Below are 5,867 nucleotides of genomic sequence, written 5' to 3' on the forward strand. Positions count from 1 at the left end.
TATTTTATTTTTATATCAACAGTGAAGAAAAAAGGTTACAATAAAAATTTCACGAAACCCTTACTGGATATGTATGGGTTATACAAAAACTGCCAGAGAGACTACACAAAGTAATAATTCAGGAATCAATTAAATACAATTAAATAACTTTGAAATTGGTTCGCAACACCCCCTATAGTTGCGATTTATGCTCTTTTCGTCAAATTGTATTAACACCGTTCTTATTCATAAAAATCAAAATAAATATTCTATACTAGTAAAACCCATTACTATTAGAGTTACAAGATTTATATAACTTGTTAGATAAATATAAAATACGTTTTTTAGTTGAAATACGTCTACAGGTGGAATACAACGAGATAAGCAGAATCAACCAGTACACAGAGAAGGGTGACGTAAACATTTCTGTGAGCGAACTGACGCTGCCAGTAGTACCTGGAACATACAATGGCACCATACATCTGCGGTGTGAGGCTACTCAGTACACGGTGTGTATAACGCTTCGACAGAAGTGCTTTTGGGAGGAAGAAACCAGTTCTTCTTCTAGCCGACTACAGTTTCCTTTCACAGGTAGGAATAAAAACCACGATAATAGCTAATGAAATAGCGAATAAAAAGCTAGTAGTTTGAAATGTTATAAAAATGAATAGGTAGTCTACGTACGTATTAATCTCAATAAAAATGGATATTAGTGTATAATCTTTTTACAGTCCAGAAAGGGCAATTTTTAATCTAAATAAGTTTAAGTTTCTGTATTGTTAACATTATGTTTGAATTTTGATACCAAGTAAGGGAATAAGTATGTTAAAAACTAGATTATTTCGCTGAAAGGATATATTCCTAATTTGCTATTTCTCATTTTATATTAGAGTACTGCAAGGGTTTCTCGGTTCGGGTTTTAATTATATTGCAGACAATTCGGAGGATATTATTAACACTTAAATTAGAAATTTCTAATAGTAACTTATTCTTATTTTTGATATCTGAATTACGGTAAAAATTTTATAACCGACGTGCATAATCAGACAATCTGGTATAAAATAACTAGTGCCAAGAAAAGGTATGTTCAAGTAAAGCCTTAAGAATGATAAATTACAACTAGACCGAAGAATAATCAACTACTCTTTATTCAATATTCACTTGAAAGTTAAGCAATATATAGCCAGAAAGGGGAAATATAACCTGTAACTAGAGTATCGTTTGTCTTTAGCTTATTATTTACATCAAAACCTAATTATATCTTTTTTTAAAATTGAACATTAGTAACAACGTTTTATTATTCATATCGTCATTTGGAACAACTTATACTGTACTTTTTACAATTATTTAACAACAAATGCACATAAGTATGAAAACTTTAAAATTATTTTATTATTCTGAAAACACTATAATTAATTTTTATTTTGTTTTGTACAACAGTTTTTTAATCAATTAAAAATATTAGTCTTTAAGCAGTACTAGATCTTGTAGAAATAGAAATTTAATATGTGTACCAATTAAAGAGAGTGTACCTAATGTTCCATAGAAAAAAATATTTCTTTTACTGGGACAATTTAAATTTGTTGGCTTCCCAATCTTACAAGTGGCTTTAACAATTTCTTAACACCTTTACCTTATGTCATTTGTAAATCAATTTTTAAACGTGTAACATTTGCCCTCTTTTAAAGGGTTGAAATATTTTTTACAAATACTGATATACTCTTTTAAAAATAGGTGGTTATTATTCTCTTTATTCTAAAACAGTTGCGTACAGATTCAATTATAAAACAGAAAAAAACTCATTTATACAATTATTCGTAACAAATTACTCAATAATTTAGTAGCTTTTAAAGGGAATAGAATTTCAAAGAATTGTAACAGTAAAAAGACTGTATTCATATCTGATTCCAGTCCGTGTAGGAGGTGGTGTCGTCATGTCTGTGGCAGTGTCTGTCATCCATCGTTATCTACACGAATACTTGTCATGAGTGAAGAGAACTACCCGCAGCCGCAACTTAGGAGACCTTGTTTCTTGACCTCCTACTGAAAGCAACGAATGTGAAGCAGTACGTTTATTGACAGTGCAGTACTATCGAGGTTATTATGCTGATCCTTTTACTTTCAATATCTGGTCTTCAGGGTAGCTGAAGCATGTTACTACGCTGTACTACTTGTTGACGGGGTGGTAAAATGAAAATATTTGATTTTTAGATACTGTAAAACAACTTATAGTTTTCAATAAATGTATCAAAATTAAATCTCTTGCTGGTTATGAGAATATAGAATTAATTATAGAATGAATTAAATACTACTGTAAATAATATATACTTTAGAGTAAAATTTCTATACATGTTCAATTTTTCACTTATTAATATTGTAAAATAACCACCATCTTTTATTTAAAATGATTTATGAATTAGTTAGTCCCAGTTTTCTTTCAAACAATGAAACAAAATTTAAAATATTGTCGTGTATTAATGAAATTGTATTTTAAGCAAGAATTTTTTTCACTCATTACTAAATAATTTTCCACAAACTTGGCAAATTTTATTTTTGTAGGCACTATTTTACTGTATTTTATTTATCCGTTTTAATTGTAGGTGAGGTGTTAAGAAAGTACGTAATTACTACACTATTAAATTTAATAACTAAAAAATTAATATTGAAATTAAGTAGTAAATGTTAAATATCATATCTATAGAAATGTTTTATGCTGAACTGAAGAAATAAAATTGTATAAAGAACTAAACGAGAGTATATATTTATTTATTTAGCATAAGTATCCTAGTAGTTTGCCTAGTCCAGTAAATTATTAGTAGTGAATTCATAAAATAACAAGGAATAAGTTTTTTTGTACCGAATTAGTTATAAAACATCTTAATTCACTATGGCACACATGAAGCAAAGTTAGCTAGTTCGTATTCAAGGTAAGTAAGATAGTTTGGTTCATTTAGGAGTTTTAAAAAGATATGGTGACAGAAACGCATTTGAGTAAGTTATTTATTAATAAAAAACTAAGTGATTAATTTATTAGTCATCAACCATAACAAACATATAAATAAATCATCTGAATAAAATTTCAAAATATTTCAAATATTCTAGTTATTAGTGGTTAAATAATCGTCAATGATGAAAACTAACAAGTATTACATAAAATACAATTGAAATTGAGATAAATGAATCAGAACTAAACCGAAATAAAGAATAACTAATTAACTATCAGAAAGAATAAGTTTATCGGATAAAAAACAAAATACAAACACATAAAAACTTACTTTGACAAAACTACATTTAAAAAATACTGAAATACTGAATAATTATCAGGTAATATTATGACGCCTGGAATTTCTGCACCGACAAGTACTGCAAATTAGCGTTGTTTATTGTGGTCAGCAGATTGCAGGCGCGAGGATAATCCGGCTGTGATGAAGTTAGAGAATACATCAGTGGGAAAACTCGGCTTTGTTTAGCGAGAAGACAGTGGAGTGAGGGTCATTCGTCTCGGCAGTGTTGGCAGCTCTACGGCTCGACAACGATGCGCAGTGAACTGTTGCGTTGGGGCAGGTCTAACAGAACTGTATTTCCTATCCAGATCTTCCTTTAAACACTAACACAACGTGTTTGTGAGGACCTTGTGGTTTTTACACTGTCTATTTCCAAGCAGTTAGGCCTTTAAGGGGGGTCGGGAGCTCCATTTAAGCCCATGTTAAATTCTCAAACTTTAAGGAACATTTACCAAAAAACTATAAATGATAGCACTTAGAACTTTTTTTTTTCTTGATAAAGCACAACAATATACATATTTTAACACAAGATTTTTAAAAAAAAATATTTTTGGGATTTTTGGCAATTTTTAAAAAAATACTCTAAAAATTACCAGTAATTTTTATAAATTAGTTGCAATAAAAAATTTTCTGATTGAAATTTTTTAAAATCCATGTGTTAAAATGTGTAGAATAATGCCCTCTCCAAGGTATAAAAAAATTATTGATCTATCATTTATAGTTTTGGAGATAATGTTCCTTATTTACCGAAAAAAATCATTTTTGGAAAAAAGCCATTTATTTGGAACATCCATTAGCTTAGCAACTAAACTTGCTTTATAAATGCATTCCTGCACCATATGAGGGATTGTCTGCTTCCTCTGCTTCATAGTCGTCTTCTAGACTCTTTTTTGCCAGTGTAGTCTGTCTTCAACACTTTTTTTCTATTTCATCGACGGCTTTATTCGCTTTTTTGATGCGTAGCATGTCCATGTCTTAAAGCACATATACACAGTTTACCCCAGGTACAATCCCTAATTTAGCAAACATTTCGCATCTGACTATATTGCCTTTGTTGAAGACAGCAATAGCATCATATACCCCTAATTCTAGAGTTGATAGGATGACAAAAGTTCGCTTGGGAATACGAGCCCAAATCATGTTATTGAGCGATTCACTTTGGTTTTGTTCAAGCAGGTTTTGAAGAATTTGCAAATTTACAATGTCATTAGTGCCACAGTTACCTTAGTACTTATTGTAATCTGCAAGACAAGAACTAATTTTCTTACTAGACAAACTCTCCTTTTGAGGCTCTGGAGGAATTGGGCTTGGTGCACTAGTCCTAGGTTCTGGGCTTTGTGTACTAGGCCTAAATTCTAGGCTTCTCACACAGTCACTATCTACAAACACCACTTTAGGCTTCCCTACTTGCTTACGTTTTTTTAGAGACTTTGTTACAAAATCTAGGCTTTGAAATAAAACTTCTAACACACAGAAAACACCAGGAACCTCAGAAAATAAACTGTGACATTTGAAATGTTATTCTTGGTTATAAACAGAAGAAAACAATAACAAACAAGGTAATGAAAAAAAAACAGGTGACAAACAATTGTACCAATAGCAAAAAATGTAATAGTAATACAGCTCTATTTTGCATAAAGAGTTATAGTACAATATAAAATACTGTCTCCTCAATGCTGAAACTCTCACCAGAAATTTGAAGTACAGCCTTTAGAAAAAAAATTTTTATTCAAGAACTACTTGACCGATTTTCATGAAATTGGTCTTGAATTAACCGCTATGAAAAGCAGAATAATATTCAATAAAAACACCAAAAAAGTAATTTTTGACCCATTTGACCTCCCGACCCCCCTTAAGAGGCTAAATAAATAAATTAGTAGTAGAAATGCAGTATTTTCTGAGTAAATAAAAGCCACTTAAAAAAAAGCCACTTAAGCCACTCTTGACATTACATTTTTATCTCTTACCATTACGATAGAGGACATTACGACATTCAAGACATTATAGACGAATAAAACACTCTGATTTAATAGAAACATTGTCCTAATTTGTGCAACCAATGCAATAAAAACAATGTTTTTGCTATTTATTCCCCTAATAGCATAGCCAGATAAATATATCGATTGCAAAATAAATAATTGTGTTCCATGTATTTATCTTATTCGGCGTAAATACTTATGCAGGAATTTGTGTTTTTGAAGCAATACTTACTTATTATTTACTTTGCCAAACATATGGATATGCTTTAACCTTCAATCTCATGAACATCGATGACTTGTCGTAAATACTTTATATTTCTTTCGGAAATGTTATAGCACTACTTGGTCATGGGAAGAACGCAACCTTGCAACATTTAATGAAGCATTTAGAAGCGTATCAGGTTTCAATATTGAGTCACCGTCACAATCTTAAGTAACACGGTAATACACATAAACTTATTTTAGTCAGGAGAAATTTATCTCTCATTAGCTCATTTTAAATATATGATTAAAACGCATATAACTACTCTTAGGTCTTTCTATTGTAATTTTTTTGTACATAACATATCTGAAAACTTTGAGATTAATGACTCAGTAAGTACACACAGTTAGTGATTTAGCATTC

The 5,867-nt window shown here is 30.4% G+C and overlaps 1 long non-coding RNA gene across 1 annotated transcript; it reads left to right on the forward strand.

Annotated features, from left to right (window-relative positions):
* The first annotated feature begins 520 nt into the window (after positions 1-520).
* On the forward strand, positions 521-2,336 carry LOC124365228. Its single transcript, XR_006922716.1, has 2 exons — positions 521-570; positions 1,891-2,336. It is a non-coding gene; the product is annotated as an uncharacterized LOC124365228 (long non-coding RNA).
* The last annotated feature ends 3,531 nt before the right edge of the window (positions 2,337-5,867 follow it).

The sequence above is a fragment of the Homalodisca vitripennis genome, chromosome 6 (assembly GCF_021130785.1).
Source record: "Homalodisca vitripennis isolate AUS2020 chromosome 6, UT_GWSS_2.1, whole genome shotgun sequence".
In the NCBI taxonomy this organism is placed as follows: domain Eukaryota; kingdom Metazoa; phylum Arthropoda; class Insecta; order Hemiptera; family Cicadellidae; genus Homalodisca; species Homalodisca vitripennis.